Here is a 21,061-nt window from a genome sequence, read left to right on the forward strand (position 1 = left end):
CAGGGAGCCCCCGGCAGCCGCGCTCCGCGCGACTGCCGGGGGCTCCCTCGGGCGGCGCAACTGCCGGGGGCTCCCTCGGGCGGCGGCCTGACGTGGCGAGAGGCGCTTCGCGCCTCTCGCCGCATCAGGCCAGGAGCAACTGCGAGTCGCGCTGCGTGCGGCTCGCAGTTGCTGGGGCTGGGAATCAGAGGGACCAATCGGCAGGCGCTTCGCGCCTGCCGATTGGTCCCTCCGATTGTCTGTCGTGAGGAAGGGTCCAATCCGGACCCTTCCTCATCACGGACACATCCCGCCTCGGCAGGCCTTAACGAATTATTTAGTCCATGGCGCCCATGGCGCCACGGGCGGTTTAAAGATGTTTAGAAAACCATTACAAAATTTGTATTCTGGCATGATGCACTACACTTTAAAAACACATAAGTGCTGTGTAAACAGGAGATGGATGGGGAAGGGTTAATTTCTTTTAAGTGCCAGGCTGCTCAAACAGATTGCATTGGATAGTGTCAGTTGAGAAGAAAGAAATTGACTGCTGAAGATAATTAAGTTTAGCATTGACTGAGGATTTGTAAGGTTGGCAAAGTGGAATGGGAAAATCACTGAAGACCCCCATTTGGGCCAGAAAAGGGGATGGATCTTCTAGTTCAGAGAAATAATTCCCAGCACAGTTTAAAAGGGAGACAGCTCTAAAGAGTGGAGGGTGCTGAGAGGAATTTGGATGCCTGGTAGTGTATCCCTGCCTTCTGAAACCATAAGAGTCCAATAACAAAATATACTGTACTGAAACAAAAGTCTGTCATCTTAAAGAATCTGTGAATAGTTTAAAACTCTCAATTGCTAGAAACGTATGAACTGTAGTTTGTAAAAATATTATTAGCTCAGAGTTGGCTGTTGTGGCCGTGATCTGGTAATTTTAGTCCATATTTGTGAATAAGAACCACACAGTCAGCTTATGGGGTTCTGATTTTCAAACTGTTCTATGTAAAAATATGCTATAACTGGGCTGAGGGTGCTTCCCATGGCAACTCCATCTATCTGACTGTAGAATTTGTTGTTCTATTTAAAGTAGCTGGTGGTTAGACATTGTTGAAATAGAACTATGATGTCTTCCAGAAAGATCTGGTTAATGAGTGCAACGGTGTCCTTTACTGCAGCGGCCCCCAACCTTATTTGAGCTGGGGACCGGTCTGCGGGGGGGAGGACCGGGTGCTGCCACGCCGGTGGGCACAAACACGCAGGTGCGGAGCTGCCGTGCCTGTGGGTTTGTGCCCATGGGTGCGTCAGCGCCCGCACCTCTCTCCCCCCCGCACAGTGCGGCACTCGCTGCACCGGGAGCAATCAGCTGCTTTGGCGACCAATTCGCTCAAGCCTAGGCCCGCAGCTAGGCTTGAGAGATTTGGCCGCCGAAGCAACCAATCGCTCCTGGCACAGAGAGTGCTGCACCGTGTGGGGGGGAGACCGGGCCACAGCCTCGTACTGGGCCACAGCCTGGTACGGACCGGTACCGGGCCACAGCCTGGTGGTTGGGGACCCCTGCTTTACTGGAACCTTGGAGAATATGAAGACCACGTCAAAGCAGATAAGTTTGTCATTGGGACTGTATTTTTGGGTGCTGATTTTGCTGCTGAAATTTGCTGAATCTTTAACGGGGGATGTAGTTTGTCCAATGTAGGTCTGTCAGTTTATGGCATGCTAATTCCAGGGCTTTAAAAAAAATGTTCCATGTAAAAATTTGGTATAAATGTGTGTGCTATTGGTCCCCCAACAAACGAATTAGCAAATCTCCTAGCTACTCATCTACTGACAGTTTGGTTCCAATTCATAGATAAGGACTAAAGGTAAAGGTAAAGGTAAAGGTATCCCCTGTGCAAGCACCGAGTCATGTCTGACCCTTGGGGTGACGCCCTCTAGCGTTTTCATGGCAGACTCAATACGGGGTGGTTTGCCAGTGCCTTCCCCAGTCATTACCGTTTACCCCCCAGCAAGCTGGGTACTCATTTTACCGACCTCGGAAGGATGGAAGGCTGAGTCAACCTTGAGCCGGCTGCTGGGATTGAACTCCCAGCCTCATGGGCAAAGGTTTCAGACGGCTGCCTTAACACTCTGCGCCACAAGAGGCTCTAGATAAGGACTAAGATTATCCTTATTTATCCTGACCTTTCCCCCTCTATGCTGAATAAAATATTTTGTTTATTTGTTAATATTATGAAGACACGTGCAGGCCATTTCAGAAGATTGTTAAGAGGATTATCCTGTTTCTTTCCTCAAGTTCCTGGACTGAGTACAATAAATATAAAATAATGTGCATAAAAGTACAATAATGTAACAGGATAGAACAGCCATAAACTTACAGAAATAAAGAAAATAGATAAAGGGACTGCTCAGCCAAAAATCCTGCATGTGAGAGAGGGGAAAGGGTAAGGTTGCCATATTCAAGGAGGACGTAGATAAAATTGAAAGGGTACAGAGGAGAGCAACGAAGATGATCTGGGGCCAAGGGACCAAGCCCTATGAAGATAGGTTGAGGGACTTGGGAATGTTCAGCCTGGAGAAAAGGAGGTTGAGAGGGGACATGATAGCCATCTTTAAGTATTTGAAAGGTTGTCACTTGGAGGAGGGCAGGATGCTGTTTCTGTTGGCTGCAGAGGAGAGGACACGCAGTAATGGGTTTAAACTTCAAGTACAACGATATAGGCTAGATATCAGGAAAAAAATTTTCACAGTCAGAGTAGTTCAGCAGTGGAATAGGCTGCCTAAGGAGGTGGTGAGCTCCCCCTCACTGGCAGTCTTCAAGCAAAGGTTGGATACACACTTTTCTTGGATGCTTTAGGATGCTTAGGGCTGATCCTGCGTTGAGCAGGGGGTTGGACTAGATGGCCTGCATGGCCCCTTCCAACTCTATGATTCTATGATTCATATCTGCATTTTCTGCAACCTTTTTCAAAACTTTTCTTAAAATAAACCACAACCACACAAGAAATCCAAAATCTGTAACATGAAGAAACCATGCGTTTTGGTCATTGGCCTTGCAAAGTATGAACTATACCCAGCATAATCTAATTCATATAAAAAGAAGCATTGCATCTACAATTTTACTTCTTTGATCACTGGGTGAAATACCACATAAATAAAGTAATTTTTGCAACTATATATAAAAATCATTTTCTGTATATGATTGAAACCCTTTATATTAAACCATTGTAAACATTTCTTAGACAATTAACCACTGTGAAACTTCAAATTTAATACATGGCACAAAACATAAGACAAACATCTGTATACGTGGTATAATTTTCTGTACTCTGTTGCTAGCAAATATCAGAGTAACATCCAATTAAATCTCAACTCACTTTTAAAGCACCAAGAAAGAATGAAATTCAGAACAAAAGATTAGTAAATAAATCCCATTCTCCATATCGAGTGGAGCTCTTTATCATGAAAAAGCTCTTCTGGGCAAATAAAAAAATTATTCCTAAGCCTATGGTAATATTTTTGATCAAAACAGCAGAGGAGTACATACTATTGAGAACTGCATGTACCAACATACTTTAAATATATTTTGGACCAAGAATACATCCCACATGGCAAATTCTCACCCACAAAAGCAAAATTAAAAACTGCTTGAAGTTTGAAGGAGCATTGATTTCCCAAAACACTTGATCTTTGAATATAGTCAGACGACACATTTGGAGGTGGAGACCTGTATATCAGGTACTGGTTCCAAAAACCGATCGCCATGCTTTAATATATTATTTTGCTAGTGTTAGAAATTGTTCTTACAGAATAGGCAGACTGGACACAGCATATTTTATTGCAATTGTTTTGCTGCTGTTTATAAATATCTCCAGTTGTTTGACTTTTCCTCTCTTATATGTTGTAATGCTATGGAATGCCAATAAAGGGAATGAACGAATAAATGAATGAATGAATGAATGAATGAATGAATGAATGAATGAATGAATGAGAGTGATATGTAATGGAATTTTTAGTTTAACTCCCTGGTCTTGGGATGAGATAGTTGCCAGTCCAGCAATTCACTAGCAGGAATGTTTCACACTTGTATGGAGACAGATGAGGCCAGCAGAAAATGGTGGGGTGGAAGCTGTTGATCACTGACTTAGACAGTTTTATTTCTCCTATGTTTCTGTGAACTTCTCTAGCATGCTGCCATACCACAAATACCCAAACTGAGATACAGAGAGAGGGCGATAGATCACAGGAACAGTATGTCAAACTCCCCCCCCCAACTGTAAACATCCTGTTCCCAGGAATGTTTGGCCAAGGGCAATCTCTGCCAGTGGATTGGGCAAAATAAAAATAGCCCCCCCCCTCCAGCACCAGAACCTCAATGGCATCACTGGGTGTCTTGGCAAATGGAACAAACATCCCATTCTCCAGTTGTCAAGTGCACGTAATATGGGGCAATTTACACAGGCTGCTTCCAGATCCCTGGGATCACCCTAAGTCCCCTATTTTTGTTTGAACAGTACATGGTACTGTGAATGGACAATATAACTACAGGTCAAATATAACCTCCCCATCTTGCCTGTGGCCTGGGAGCCACCTGCACAGTGGATGACTGTACCTTCCTGGAACCAGGCTCTGTTGAGAAGGCTTATGTGCAGTTACAAGTGGCCATCCTGTTCCGGGAAAGGGCTGGCTGGGTGTGTGCTGTTATCCTTCTGCAGTCACTTTGGTTTGTAGAGCCATTGCCCAGCAAACACCTTGCCAGTGAAATGAGAGACAGGGAATAGCTCTGGCTGAACTGGAATGAATGGCCAAGCCATTGCAGTCAGGGACCTGTACTGAGGTGGACTCTGATGAGCCACCCCATCTCCTTGCTCATGCTGAGCAGAGGACAGTACTTGGCTGACTGAAGTTTCCTGATGTGTCAGGAACCAAGACAAGTCAGGGATGGTTCTAGAATGCGTCCCAAGCTCCGAAACCCCAGGATGATTTGGCCATGCCTCATAATCACATTGTAAGCAGTCAGGCTGAAAGGCCATGGTAGCTCCAGATGGGGGCCCATTCTGGAATATGACCAGCCTCTATAGTGGCATGAACCCATGGTGTTGACCCTGGCTGTGGGCGGGTTCTGGTTTTAAAACATCCCAGGATGTCTCATAATCATGTTGCCAGCAGGTGGACTGAATTGCCTTGGTGGTTCGTGACAGGACCCGTTGGGTCTGGAACATATGAAAAATCAACTGAGAAACATTCCCTCCTCAATATGACAGCCACCACTTACCACATCTGAGAAATAATATACCTTTTGCTCAGTTTCTCAGAATTAAAAGAAATTGTACATGATTACAAGAATTTCAAAGGGAAGCATCACTATTACAGGAAACATTGCAGAGCAAGGATACCCACAGTGGATTCTACAAACATCTTTTATCAAGGCCACCGCTAAAGATAAAAGTGAGATTTTAATGGGTAAAGGGGAAGAAAAATGGCCTTGGAAGGCTTGTATGGAGTCTGACTTACAATTCTATAAGTGCAGCCTTGAAAAAAGAACATTTACAGAACTTGGAACAAATTGAATGATACTCCAATGTGAAATAAAAGACCTATTGTTGCTTATAAAAAAAACAAGCTAACTTGAAAGATCTCTTAGTACACTGCAACCCCTATCAACAGAAGAATCCACAAGCTGTTCTACCAGGATCCAGCCCTCCATTGGGTCACTTTCCCTGCGGGCATTGCTGTTTATGCAAAAATACAAAGTCAATGAAATATTTCATTAATCCCGTTGACAATAAACAATATCTTAAAGAATTCACAATGAGCAATAGTGATCATGTGGTGTATGCAAAATTTTGTGGATATGGGAAAATGTATATTGGTAAGGTGAGTAGATCTCTTAAGATAAGACACTCTGAACATAAAAGTAATATATCTCAAAAAAGGATTGGTGCTCCTCCAGTAGAACATTGAATACAAGCACAAGCCCACAGACTTCTTGTTTTGGGTTATATTCAGATCTGATAGACAGGATGATAGAATTCTTTTGAGAAAAGAAGCTTTATGGATTTTGAAGCTAAAAACTGTGCATGTTAATGGGGTAAATGAGAACATCTCCTCTAAGATGCTTATTTAGATAAAAGCCAGAACACGCCTCAACAGCTTTTTGTTCTAGTTATGTGTGGGAATGGAACTAAAAAGAATCTGAAAGGGCAGTATGATTTTTAGTGTCCAATTTAACAAACAATTTAAATTGTGATTCCTTTGTAAATATGTAATATATGGTATATATTACTATTGATTCGGTTTTCTTAATAACAACTAATTACAAATTGTACTCTGTACAGGCTCTGTGAAAGTCCTGTGTTTTATCCATTTGTTAAAAACCATGTAACTAGCATGTCCTGTTTTTAAATATTTCATTAGATCTTCCCCTGACAAAACTGCATGTGAAATATGTAGGGGTTGTATAGTTATTAAAGACTTGATTTCCCTCTGCACCAATATTGTTTCTTCATCTTCATTTTGCTTTGGTGCAGCCTCGTTTTTTTTCACTAGTTAATGATTGGCCCAAATGCCCCAAGGCATTTGGCATGAAACACAACATGTTGAAGTTATTACACTTAACACAGCAAGGAATCCAGTGCACTAAAGCAAGGGCTCGACATCTCCTGTACTGACTCAACATGAATGCCCATATCAAGCAAGGGGTGGCCACCTGCCATACTGCATGCTGTCTCTGACCTCTCTTGGTTCAAGGTGGCCGCAGACATTTTTTAACTTCAAGGCCACTCTTACCTCTTGATAACCTATTATTATTCTAGGTACCCTGCAGTATTTTTACTTCCAGACAAAACAGCCTCTCCTGTTGTTGCCAAGCTGAAGTCTCTCTTTGCTTGTCATGGCGTTCCCAGGGAAGTGATTTCAGATCATGTCCCTTTTGCAAGTCAGCTTATGCAGCAATTCACCAAGGAATGGGGTATCATCTTGACATACTCCAATCCTTGGTATCCTCAGTCCAATGAGTTTGTTGAGCACATGGTCCAAATTGTTAATCTTATGCTCCTAAAAATACTCCAAAAGAGCTCTGAGCCCCATTTGGTCTTGGCTCAGTCACTGAGATAATTTGATTATGGGCTTTCCCTTCTCTCCTGGCCAATTGTTAATGGAATGATTTTTGTGTACTACATTGCCTGCAACTTCTGCAGCATTGTCCCTGACTCTGCCCCACGGAGTACATGAACACCTTTGCCACCCCAAACACCAACAGAAATTCTACTATGCTAGAGGAACCAAGCACCTGCCACCACACCAAAAAGGTGATGAAGTCCATACAGCAACAAGCAAAGATTGGGTACCAGTGATTGTCACTGTGGAGAGGGATGAACCAAGAGTGAAGACTCCCGATGGGGTCACCTTCAGAAGGAACAGGAGGTGCTTCTAAAAGATCCATGCCATGATGCCCCACACATATTTGGAGGTATCAAACTTTGCTCCTATAAGACTCTTTCCTGGAAAAGAAAGACAATACTTAGAGATCTGAGCACTGGCTTGATTCCTGTAAACCTGCAGAGGTTACTTCAGCACAGGACATTCCTTAGATCAGGGGTAGTCAAAATGCGGCCCTCCAGATCTCCATGGACTACAGTTCCCATGAGCCCCTGCCAGCGAATGCTGGCAGGGGCTCATGTGAATTGTAGTCCATGGACATCTGGAGGGCTGCAGTTTGACTACCCCTGCCTTACAGCCTCCAAATCTGCAACAAACATTTGCCCAAACATGAACCCTTGTGGCTTATGGTTTGTACATGCATTTTCATATTAGTTTGTTGAATGAAAGGGAATAGAAAGGAATGCAGTCAAAGGGGGGAAACCTGACATTACAATTGACAAGACTTTTTTCAGTCTTGTGCCACTTAACTGAAAAAAATGGGGGGGTGCGTGTATTTTTGCCGATTAGTAATAGTAATTTCCTGCCCTTCCTTCCAAATTTGCATGGTTTTATCTTCGTGATTATCTAATTTGATCCTGCACACTGGTCCTGAGCTTGGCAGTTTTTTTAAAAACTACCCTGTGTGGATTGCACTCTTCTTCCAAATGGATCAACCCCAAGTGATCCTTAAGTTTGGTGGCTTGCAGAAGGTCCATGCAGTTCAGCTGCCACTCTAATGCTAGGCTTCCAGAGACTACCAAAATGGTTATCCCAAAAAACTTTGTTACTAAAAGAAGAAGAGTTGGTTTTTATATGCCACTTTTCTCTACCAGGAGTCTCAAAGCAGTTTACAATCATCTTCCCTTTCCTCTCCCCACAACAGACACCCTGTGAGGCAGGTGAGGTGGAGAGAGCCCTGATATTACTGCTCGGTCAGAAGAGCACTATTAGGGCTGTGACAAGCACAAGGTCACCCAGCTGGCTGCATGTGGAAGAGCAGGGAATCAAACCCGACTTATCAGATTAGAAGCCACCGCTTTTAACCACCTTGCCAAGCTTAAAATATTAAAGGGAAACATTTTTCAAGGCAGTATGCCTTCCCACCCCAGTCTCTCTCTCTTTACATCTCATGTCAATTCCATTCTGCACTACTGGTCCCCTCTTTATCTTGTTTGCCTTCATCACTGAAAACCAGCAGGGAACTAAACTTAGCACAACTCCTTTTAAACTTTCCTCCTGTCCTTTTAGTTTTTTAATTCAGTGATCCGAGACTGATGTCCACTGAGCCAGGATATTAAAAAAAAAAAAAAATTTGGTAGGATATGGGTACCTCAGGGAAGAAAACTCACTTTACATTATGAATAAACCCCCTGATAAAAGTTGGAAGTACCAGGTCTTGGTACTTCGCAGTTTCAGAGAACCAGAGATTGTGAGGTGAAAGGGGAAACCTACATCTTTGAGTACCAGGAAAGGGGTTGGCCATGAAAACAACAGAATAATTGGGGGGGGGTTAATTTAAATAAGTGGTGATGAGGAGGGACATTGCACCAGAAGAGAAGTGATGGTTGAAAGGCATGCATAGATCAGTGTAAGCCTGTACCATTACCATAGTTGCCAGCCTCTAGGTGGCACCTGGAAGTTTCCAGCTATTAATCTCTAGAGGACTAAGATCCGTTCCCCTGGAGAAAGGGCTGCTTTGGAGAGAGGACTCTGTATCTGGCTGAAGAACCTCCCTTACTCAAGCTCCATCCCTCACATCTCTAGGTGTTCCCCAACCAGGAACTGGCAACCTTACTTTACAGGGGAAAGTCCTCCTCGGGAAAACTTAAAGGTTACTTCCTAGAGGTTCTTTGCCAAGTTTAAGTGATCCAAGCAAATTTTTAAAAGCCATAGCATCCTCTTCAGGATGAAGGCACCATGTTACAAAACTCAGACAAGGCACCAGCAGGGTGAAGTGGTCCAAGAGCGGCAGCCTCGAACCTGGAGAGCAGGGTTTGATTCCCTGCTCCTCCTGCACGTGCAACCAGCTGGGTGTCCTGGGGTCAGTCACAGGTCTCTTAGGGCTGTTCTCACAGAGCAGTTCTTGCCAAGCTCCCTCACCCCACTTACCACACAGGGGAGAGGAAGAGAAAGGTGTTTGTAAGCCACTTGGAGACTCCTTTGGACAGTGAACAGCGGGGGTATAAAACCCAGCTCTCTTCTTCTCCTTGGTCTGATTTCAGTACCGAAAGCAGCTCCTTTTTGTTGAACTTATTGACGTGGGCACGGTACACTGCAGTACAACTGCAGCGGGGACAGCCAGACTGGGGCCAGAGGGGCTCCCCATGGCGGACAGGGGTGTCCCTCAAGAGGGGGAAGGGGGAGGAGAGAGGCTGGCGCCCCAGCAGGCTCCATAGAGAAAGACTGAAGCCCGGTCCCGGCCGACCCCAGGACTAAGGGGGCGGGGCCGGGGGGCAGAAACGAGCCGCGCCGCACAAACCAAGGGCGGGAGCGGGTGCCGGGCTGGGCCGGCGGGGGCGCTCCGTCCAGGCGGGAGGCGCGGGGGGCGGCGCTTGCGGCGGGGCGGCAATCCTGGTCGCCCGCCTCGTGCCGGCACTAGCGCTGGAGCCCGCCGGGGAAGCACCTGCAGCGCCGCCGCGCGAGGAGGGCAGCCGGCCGGGGCTCGCTGGGCAGCGCGACGAAGACGGGGAAGCGAGCGCGCCCCCTTGGCCGAGCCCGCTCTCTCCGCGCCGGGCGGGAAGGGAAGGGAAGGGAAGGGGAGGCGAGGGAGGACAGTCCACCTGGCGCCGAACAGCCTCGCTGGAGCCAGCCGCCAGTCCAAGCGCGTGTCTCCGGGCCGGCACTTGGCGGAGTTGGCCGAAAGCGGCTTGCACGCTGCAGGTGAGCCGCCGGCTGGGGGGCGTGGGGGGGGGACGTTTTTGGGAGTCCGGGTCCGACGGCCCCCTTTCCCGCTTCGACGGGTACAGCAGCGCGAGTCCGGGGACCTGCAGCCGTCGAGGCCACGCGGAGCGGAGCCCGCCCGGGATCCGGGGCTCTTCCAGGCAAGGACACGGGCGGAGGGGCGCGTCTTTTCCTACCTGTCTGTGCGGACCCCTTGTTTGCAAGGAGCTAATCCGCACCTGGAAGCGGAGGGCTAAAGGGGGGGGGGTCGCTGCTGCTGCTGCTGCTGCTTTTCCTTCTGGCGGGCCTTGCAAGCGTGGCGGGTTCGGGCAGCTGGACGGAGTTTTGGGTGCGCCGCTGCCAAGAGGCTGAGAGGAACTTCCCTGCTGCTTAGCTCGCCCTCGGGGGCTCCGCCGGCTCTGGCCGAGGTGGGTGCCCGCGAGCCGTCTGCATCAACTGAATTGTCCCCGTCCCATTGAATCAATGGCGAGTATCCGCCTCCTGCTTCCCGCTAACTCCCCTTCTCCGTCAGGCAGGAGCAGAGACTTTAGGGAGGAGCGCATCTGGCTTCCAGTCGCCCTCCCGTCCATAAATAAGCGAAGACCCATAGAGCTAAAGCTTACGGTTTCTCTTGTTCCAAAAGTTCCGATCTCCTTTTGTCCAGAATCTTATACATTTCTGGACTAAGCCACGGATCCTTCAAAGTGCGTTCCAAAAATCGCTTTCCCGAGAGTAGGCCACCGTTGTGTAGGATTCTGAGTAGACCTCTTATTTAGGTGATAATCTGTTGTGTGGGGCAAAGTGGCTCTGGTTTGGGGGGGGGTGATGGTTTTTGCAGAACAGGGCAGCCAGTCTCTAGTTCCCTCCTTTGCATCAGCATAAATGAGTGGCCCCAAGAGCTGCCAGCATGAAAAATTGATCTGGTTTAAGTGTTTTGGAAGGGGACTCCAGGATGGTTGCTCCAATATCCTCTTGGAATCAGAATAAGTATTTTTAAATAATATTTACGAATATAATAAGCCTGAGAGTTCAGAAAGGAGGCTCCTTAGCTATGAGAAAATGATGGGTTTTCCTTTTGAAGAGAACCTGATGACTGTAAGCTGTAATTAATATCCACTTTTACTTTCCAGATATGTATAGCACTTAATTTTGCCTTTCTCCTAAGTGAATCTTTTTTGCATTTGTTTGCGTACATTTATTTGAAAAGCGTCAACAACCACAGTGGTCCACTTGAATAAACCTTCTATTGTATTAAATTGATAAGAAATCGGTGTGCCTTCCCTCTTACGCCATCAGTGCCCACCACCGACCCACAAGAAATGGACATACTGTTTTAAGTTAATAAGTGGATGTCACGTATAGCATTTGCAGGAGACACTGCCTGTGGCATGCACCGTGTTCACTGTATTGCAAGTAACATTTTAATTTCAGAATCCATCTCCCTCAGGGACCTGCAGCTTGTAGGATAGCTCTTTTGCTGATTGGTGCGAACCTCTCGTTTAAAATTCTATTGGCAAACAGGATTTGTGCCCTTAGTTTCGGTTCTGAGCTTGTTATGCTACGGACTGAAACAGGAATGTGAGCGGCTTGTTTTTCATCCAGAATGAACAGGAAATTAGTTTGTGTGCATGTAGAGCAGGGGTAGTCAACCTGTGGTCCTCCAGATGTCCATGGACTACAATTCCCATGAGCCCCTGCCAGCAAATGCTGCAAATGCAGCAAATGCTGGCAGGGGCTCATGGGAATTGTAGTACATGGACATCTGGAGGACCACAGGTTGACTACCCCTGATGTAGAGGACATCGCTCTGCTGTCTTTTGCCAAATCGTAAACTTAAGGGAGTTTTTAAAGTTGGTGTTAGTCCTGGAGCAGTTTCTCATTTAACAGCTCCCTGCAAAGCAGCTGCCAGCACACAAATTGAGTGCCCAAGTGGGAGACATATTGTTAAATAGTGGCCTTGAAGTGTATCGGTCTCCCTTATTTTTGACCCATAATTGGATGTGGTGTGACTGAGTCTTTCATTGCTTCTAGGAATGAGATTAAAATTAGCCACTGGAAGAAAGGTGGTCTTTCCCTAAATTCATTGATTACCTTTTCCAATAAGGTAGTCTCTCTATTCATGAGTTTTATACAGTGTTTGTTAAGGAATCTCTGGTAAATTTTTATTGACACCTCCGTTTGTTTTTCCTCGTTTTGGCACATTTTGTTAGAAGTGCATCAAACCTCATGAAGGGATAATTCTCACTCTGTGATATAGGAGGAGAAACTGACATACATGGAAAAATGGAATAGCTGCAAAGTTGTTCACATGAGAAAGAATGTTCTTACAGTTTTAGGTCCATTAGGGGGGAAATAGTGGTCCATTATTTTTACTAATTATACCTGAGGGAGTGCCTCTCTGCTTACACCCCCAAAGAGCCTTACACTCTAGACTTCCAACTTCCTGGTGATCCCTGGCCCCAGGGAAGCTCACTTGGCCTCAACCAGGGCCAGAGTTTTTTCCATCCTGGCCCCCACCTGGTGGAACGAGCTCCCAGAGGAGATCAGGGCCCTGACGGAACTTAAACAGTCCTTCAGGGCCTGCAAAAGGGAACTCCTCCAGCAGGCATTTGGTTGAGGTCGACCTATGCCCAAGGGCCCTCCTCCTGAGCCCCCTCCTATGGCACCTACCATAACTCCACCCAACCCACGGCTAGCATTATGAGTTAATTTAATGTTTCCCACCTTTTTTCTACCTTTTTCCATGTTGCTTGTTGTTTTACTTCACTCATTATGGTTAATCTAAGTTATCTGTATGGTTTCTGTTCCGTTTTATGTGAACAGGCCTGAGCCTTTGGGGAAGGTGGTATACAAATATAATAAATAATAGTGTCCCACCCTGTTTCCACAATGTGCAGGATAATGGGTATGTTTTCTCCCATGTTATTGTCTCTCCCAATTTAACCATGCAGTAAGTTAGATTGAGAAATACTGAGTTGCCCAAAGTCACACAGTGAGCTTAATGACTAAATAGGCATTTGAATCCAAGTTCTCTCAGGTAGATCAGTATTTTATGCTTTGGTGACTCTACTGCACTACAGTGGCCATTCATTTCTGGTTCTTTTTCATACGACAGAATCATACGTCCATTACACATTGGTAATGTTCATAAAGGACAACTGAATTAGGGGAGATTTGACAAAAAGGACACATTCAGAACGTGTGGGAAAGCTATTGTTATTCGGGCACTGTGCTCTTAAAACCAGCCAGCTTTTGCTGGATGTCTGTTTATTTCAGGTGATAGACACAAAATGCAGTCTGCCTTGTTTGTTTGTTTATTGCATTTATATACTGCCATCCCCGAGGCTCAAGGCGGTTTACATAAAAACGCAGAAAACAGTACATGGAACTCAGCTTTTCACATATCAATAACATTAAACTATAACAGAGGTAACAGACTATAGATGTTGCTGGTCACCTGTAGATGTTGCTGGTCACCTGGTCTCAACCAAATACCTGGTGGAAGGGCCATTGGACTTCTGTTTCACTATGCAACTATAATGTTCCAAGACTTGTGGCAGAACACCTTCAATGCATCATATATCAAAGATAATCATTAAAGAAACTAAAGCTCCTACCTTTTTCAGAACTAAAGACCACTTATAAAACCATCTGAATGTAATAAAAGGATGAAATGGTAAAAAGACTGTATACCCTGACAACAGAATGTCAATTTAAAAATTTTTTAGGTAGTCTTGCAAAGACCTGCTGAAGCAAGAATGCTTTGTACCGTTTTCTAAAAGTTAACTACAGCAAAGTAGGAATGATGTGAAGATAGGAATACAGCCAAGTTCAGGGAATAGCTAGCAGATTAGTTACTTTTCCTTTGTATTTCATGTTGTTTTAAAATATGGCCTGTGGTTTGTATGTCCCGGGGTGATTTCTGCAGAAGAGGGCATTTTTGCTGATTTCCTCCCTACCGTGTGGCTCTTGATGTCACCATGGTGTTTCTTTGAGTCCCCAGCCTCTCAAGAGCAGCATTTCAAGGGGAAATTTTGAACAGTAGTAGGAGTGGGGAAGGCAAAGACATGCTCTGTGTATGGAAATCTGTTCCACCCAGAGAAATATTTTGTGTGATACAAACTTTAGACAGCAAGTAAATGACTTATGACATGTATTTGTTTATTCCCTTTTATACTGCCACTCCCAGCACAGCCAGCGAGTGGTGATTTACACTCAATAAAACAAGACATAATACATAGATAAAACATCATAAGACATCATAGCATTATACTAATAATCCCAAGAACTACAAAATTACAAAGTCATATGGAAACAATGGTAGTTGAAACATATAGCTCCTCACCAGCATCAGTATGGCACACAATATGTAACCCTGATAATGTGACCCAAGGGACATAGATCACTCAATGGTCTAGTAACCAGTCTGGGAATCTGGGGCGGGGTGGTGGTGACCTGATATCACCTCGAGACCATCACCCAACCTCATCCAAACACCTGGCATCGGAGCTCCGTCTTGCAGACCCAATGGAACCCAGAGAGTTCTGTTAGGGCCCACAGTTCTTCTGGGAGTTCATTCCACCAGGTTGTGGGAGCTCATTCCACCAGTACTGAAAAAGCTCTAGCCCTGGTTGAGGCCCCGGGACAACCAGCAAATTCATACCCACAGAGGGAAGTGCCCTGCAGGGGCATAAGTAGGTAAGCGGCCTTGCAGGTAGGTGGGATCCAAGACGCATATGGCCTTAATGTTTAAAACCAATACCTTGAACTTGATCCAGAAGCAAACTCGTTACCAGTGCAGCTGTCTCAGCAATGGTTGGACATGAGTCCTCCAAGATGAACCGGTGAGGACCCGTGCAGCTGCATTCTGTACCAATTGCAATTTCCAGGTCAAGGACTAGGGCAGGCCTGCATAGAGCAAGTTATAGAATTCTAACCTGGAAGTTGCATGGATCACTGTGGACAGGTGATCAGAGGATAGGTAGGGTGATAAGCGGCAGCACCTGCCACAGGTGGAAAAATGCTATCTGGGCTACCTTAGTGATCTGAACCTCCATAGATAATGAGGCATCAAAAATCACCTCCAAATTCCTGGTCAGTGGTGTAGCTGTCAATTGCAGGGAAGAAACACTTCCTGATCCTGCCCCCTTCTGCCCAGCCACAAGACCTCCATTTTGCAGGGGTTGAGTTTCAGGCGACTCTTTTTAACCCATCCAGCCACCGCTTCCAAACAACTGGTGAATGTCTTGGAGGGGATCCAGCCAGCCAGCCAGCCATCAGGAGATAGAGCTGGGTGTCATCCACATACTGTCTGTATGACTGCAGGTGATTCAAATGGAATCAGAGTCAGATTAAAATTCCAGTTGAATCGCAGTTCCTGGTTTCAAGATGATCTGGAAAAGGGGGGAGGGTCTCCTTGTTTTGGGGAAGGAGAATTGTTATGTTTCCAAGCACATTTCAGATGGTATCGCTCCAGTGAGCAGTCATGAGATGTATGTTTGAGGTTTTCCCAACAATGAGTGGCTGAGAAATTGCAATGTTTCCCCCTGTAAGTTCATTTCTCCGTTTCAGAGGGTTGTGTGGTCTGTAGTTGTTGGGATATCTGGGATGCTGCCTAGGTGCTATAGAGGAATTACACATAGTGATGTTAATATTAGTAGACCCCTACAAATTTGAATTTATGTGACCAGTTTGGGATTGAACTATATACCCAAGACATTATAAGAGACTAAGTTATTTCCAACAACCATAAAGACATTATTAGAGAAGATTGAGTTATTACAATATTGAGAATTCACTGATGAAGAAATTGAAAATGGAATCGGTTTTGAAATTATTTTTAATATTGTGATATTGTTTTGAACTTTAAATCACTTCTCCATTGCCAACTTGAGACTTTTTTCTTTTACATCATTGGCAATCAGTGGCACAACTTTGACTTCATTGCCCAGTAGCATTTCTAAGTAATGTGTTTTATTTATTTATTTTAATCCCATTAAAAATTGAAAGGCTCAGCCTTGCTTTGCTTCACTACAGTGATGTGTTGTGTGTTGAATGCTTTGAATTCTTGCAGAGGTAGTGAATGCCAACAAAGCAACTCTTTGCCCTATTTAGAGAGAAGCCTTCCCCTCCCCCACCTAAAAATCCTGTAATTCAAGGGTTATTTCATATTTCAATGTTCTTAATGCACAATTGACCTTGTCAGACAGTTCTACCTGCCTTGGGGAATGCACGTTCTGTGCTTAGTAGCAAGCCCATTTTTCATGAGTGGAACTGTAAATAGTTTAATCTCTTACTTGTGACCATTAATGTGGACTTAAAATATATTTTAAAGCGGACTGTACATTCTAACCAATGTAGTCGCTTTACATGTGAATTGCAGATTTGAGAAGTTAAAAAGCCCAGCATAAATCACGTGTGAATATAAGATGAAATACTTCTAGAAATTGTATTGTCAATGCATGTGGTGCCAGGAGAAGATAGATTCTCCCATGATTCACTGACTAGGCACTCATAAAATCATAGAGTCGGAAGGGTAGGTAGTGAATGCGTTTGAAGGGTTGTATGTACTGGAATTTACTACTCAGCATGCTGGCTGAGGCCCTCTCATTATTTTAAAGTGCAATTTTAAAGGCTGTTTCAGCCACACAAGCCCTATTCACGTTAAAATGATCTGCAGCAAATAGCAGCTCATGGGCTGCATTGTTCAACATGTTATGGTTTTGAAACGGCACACAAGAACATTTTCACTTGTCTCCAGTTTATCTGAGAGGATTCGTCACCAAGGATTAGGCATATACCGCCCATCCCAAAGCATGAAATCAGACTTGAAAAGTAAATAAATAGCATTTGCCTTTCCTATTTCAGAGCTTTGAAAAATATCAAGAATATGAATATGCTCTGTGGTTTAAAAAAACCCTTTCCATAAAGCCCTTGAACGATTATTGTAATATTTTCAGTGAGGTTTTTATCTTTTGTGCTGCTGGATATAGAGCTACAGGTAGGCTGTTCTTTCTAGAGGAAGAATACGGCTGTGGATTTGCATGGATTAAATAGCTTAATATGTGCAGTCCTCTTCAAATTGCCCATTGCTCACATTTATTGAGTTAAAAGGGAAAGCTCAGTCTGCTTGGAGCTGCAAAGTAGGGTAGCATGTAAGAATTACCTAGTAGTTTAGGAGTCTGTAGCCTGTAACTCTTGAGATATGTGAGGCATAATATAGAACCAAATTTGGATCTCTAAAAGGATAAATGAAATCTTTGAGTTAAGGTATATGGTAGGCAGGAAATGACAGGGAACATTTTTATGAGATGAAAGTATTTCCTAAACATGGTTTGTAGAAGGGGGAATGATAGAGGTGAAGAGTCGCCTGTTATCTAGGTGCTAACCATGTGCAGATTTGTAACAGGGTACTAAAACAATTGGACAATTTTGCAGGGTATTCTTGCATATATTTATTACTTATATTAAGACTTCATGTGTGCTACTTCATAATAAAAGATTTGCAATACTGTTTGGGCCCCAGAAACATTATATGTTGTAATTTCTATGTCAATTATCAATAATGTCGGTGCATATTTTCAGAGATGCAAATGAACTTTCTTATGCCTCTTACTCTGAATGTTGACATAATATGATTCTTTAATTATAAACAGTTAGTGATGCCTGCAGTGTTTGTTGGACTGACAGCCAATCAGGAATGGGACAACCGGGACAGCCAACCTGATTGGTGGTTAGGTGATGAGTCCCAGCTCTTCCCAGTACCCTCTTACCATGTTATTGAGAGATTCAGATTGCTGCATACATTTGTATTTGCTTTATAGTTCTGAAGTTTTCTCCACAGTTGTAGCATTTAGGGACTTCATTATTTCTCCGGGAAGCTCAGATGGTGAAGAACAAGGCAGTTGTTTCAGAGAAGTGCTGATACACTATACTGCCATGCACCGGCTGCTTCCGATCCCTTATTAGACAAGAATCAGAGAACAAGAAATACACATTAAAGTCAGCACAGTGAGACTGAACAGATGGCATTCAGGAGACAATTTAGAAAGGGACCAATTTCATGAGTCTGTTGCCCGAATGGAGCCTGCAGGGCTTGTCTAGCACTTCTCCTCTGTATCGTAGCCTGGCTGCATACAGTGGTTAATTATTAGGCAAACTTCCAAACATGTCCAGGAATCCACAGGTTTGCATTGCAAATGGACTGTGAAAACAGCAGGTATGTTCAGATGGCAGGATTGGTGCGTGCTCAGTTTCAGTTTAGCTGTTGAAACTTACTGAAAGAATGAGGAGTTTCTGAAAACTTACTCAAGAGACCCAGTGTGGTGAAATGGTTCAAGTGTCAGACTAGGATCTGGAAAATCCAGGCTCAAATTCTAACTTGTGCCATAAAAACTTGCTGAGTGACCTTGAGCCAGTCATACATGTTCAGTCTAATCTACCTCACAGATGAAGAAGAGGAGTTGGTTTTTATAGCCTGCTTTTCCCTACCAGGAGTCTCAAAGCGGCATACAATTGCCTTTCCTTTCCTCTCCCCTCAACAGACACCCTGTGAGGTAGGCGGGGCCAAGAGAGCCCTGATATCACTGCTCGGTCAGAACAGCTCTATTAGTGTTGTGATGAGCCCAAGGTCACCCAGCTGTCTGCATGTGGGGGAGCAGGGAATCAAACCCGGTTCACCAGATAAAGAAGCTGCCACTCTTAACCACTACACCAAGCAGGGTGGTTGCGAGGATAAAATGGAGGACAGGAGAATCATGTAAGCTGCTTTGGGTTCCCAGTGGGGTGAAAAGTGGGGATATAAATAAAGACAATAATATTATCCAACAGAATTTGCCTTTTCTGCTCTAAGGATGCCCTGCAACAGATGACTGGTCACTGCTGGAGACAGAATGCTGAACTAGATAGACCCTTGTTCTGATCCAACAGGTTACCTAAAACATGTTTGGGTAGCCAGTAACCCACCCAATTATCCAATCACTTGCACCACCACCTTGCATGTTTTCCTCCTAGCCGAGTCCACACGGTCAGATGAATACTGTCACACCACTTGCAATGCTCCAAGAGGCCAGACCAAATCAAGCAAGTCTAAGGGATTGAGAGAATTAAGTCTGCAGCAATAGAGCACAATGGTATCATCACTTTTTGTTCCAAGAGATGGTGCCCCCCCCCCCCGCAATTGAATGACCAAGGCATCTGGAGGTCTAAGCTTTGATGCATGCCGTGGAACAGTAGAGAGGAGAGAAGGTGAGTGTATTAAACAGTGCTCCAACCAAGTGATTCACAACCAACTGTTGAATGGGGCTTCTCCCCATCCAGGCTACACAGTGTACCTCCCTGCTCAATGGACGATACTGTGGCCCCTGATCCACTCTGAACTATACTGACCTGCATGAACTTAAGGATACCTATGTAAGCAATGTAGGTGACTTGAAGGGCGATATGATACTAATGTTGCAGATTTCTATCAGCCTATTGTGCAAATTTACTCTGCATTGAAACTTAATTCCAAGGCCACCATAGCAGTACCAATTCAAAAAGCATGCATGCTGAATTCCTAAAACCACAATATAAGGTCACATAACAAACTGAAACCTAGAGAGATGGGGCCCATTGGCCCGCATGAAAAGAGTGACTATATTGGGGGAGGGGACTGATCTTGAGATAGTCACATATAAAGCAAACTGGGATGGCTGACCCGGAGGAGCAGAATACAGGACATTACGAATACCACAAAAATTGGCCGTTCCTGGACTGCTGTAGGCATATGTGCCATTCATTATAAAGGACAGCAGCATCCGGGAAAAATAGGGCCAATCTGGAACATTCCTGGCATGACACTGCAAGTAACTTGCTGCTATGGAAAACCTCAACCGCTGGCAGGGGCTCATGGGAATTGTAGTCCATGAACATCTGGAGGACCACAGGTTGACTATCCCTGCCCTAAATCTTCCTTTCCTTAAGCTGCACCCCCCAGCCTGATTTGTCTCCTTTCCAGGTCCATTGTATGCTTTTAACAGTTGGTGGGGGGAAAGGTCTAATAATGGATCTTCCAGCAAGCTTACCTACTTTGGCCCAGATACAAATAGCCTGTCTTTTTGTTCTACTTTGCCAGAACATGCTTCCCTGGTTTATAGATACAGATGAAGCTGGAAGGAAGTCAACTGGAGCACAAGAGCTCTCAGCTTGCTCTAAAGCTGGCCATATACTGCCCAAATCATTTTTTGAAGTCTGGAAATAGCCAGGAGCAAAATAATCCTTCTCCATGGCTACCAATGTACAGCATTTTGTAGGACCAGTTAGTTCTGGTTGTTGAATGACCTAGTATATCCCAGCAGTCTTGGTCGTAAAGTTGAGTCATCATCTGTTGAAACGGATTTTCTGTTTATGATGTTGACAAAAATCACATGTTTGGTTTGGGTTGGGGAGTTCCAACTTAAAATGCAAGTCATCACTTCAGTCTTGTTTTGTTTATATTGGCCTTCCTCAACTTTTTTTTACCATTGAGATACCCCTGAAACATTCTTCAGGTTTTGGGAATCCCCAGGAGTAGCAGGATTGTGCAGAATATGGGTGAGAAGCATAGCTGTGTACACACCCACCCGGGACCCCTCTGTTCCCACCGCCTCCAAGCCCATTATTGGCCATTTTGAGAGGGGGGTGTTGGGTCAACATGACCATATATGGTCATATCACCTGATAAATGTTTAACAAATTAAAAAGATATATTTAAATTTTATAACTCCCACCAATTCAGGAAACCCTTCCAAGGCTATCAAGAAACCTTGTT

The 21,061-nt window shown here is 44.7% G+C and overlaps 1 protein-coding gene across 1 annotated transcript in view; it reads left to right on the top strand.

The window, feature by feature from the left end:
* The first annotated feature begins 9,990 nt into the window (after window positions 1-9,990).
* KCNG2 (potassium voltage-gated channel modifier subfamily G member 2) overlaps window positions 9,991-21,061 on the top strand; it is a 60,111-nt gene continuing 49,040 nt past the window's right edge. Inside the window, exon 1 of the mRNA XM_077352948.1 lies at window positions 9,991-10,272. The gene's annotated coding sequence lies outside the window, so the exon portion shown is untranslated. The remainder of the gene's footprint in view (window positions 10,273-21,061) is intronic.

This window comes from Paroedura picta, chromosome 9 (assembly GCF_049243985.1).
Source record: "Paroedura picta isolate Pp20150507F chromosome 9, Ppicta_v3.0, whole genome shotgun sequence".
NCBI classification, from domain to species: domain Eukaryota; kingdom Metazoa; phylum Chordata; class Lepidosauria; order Squamata; family Gekkonidae; genus Paroedura; species Paroedura picta.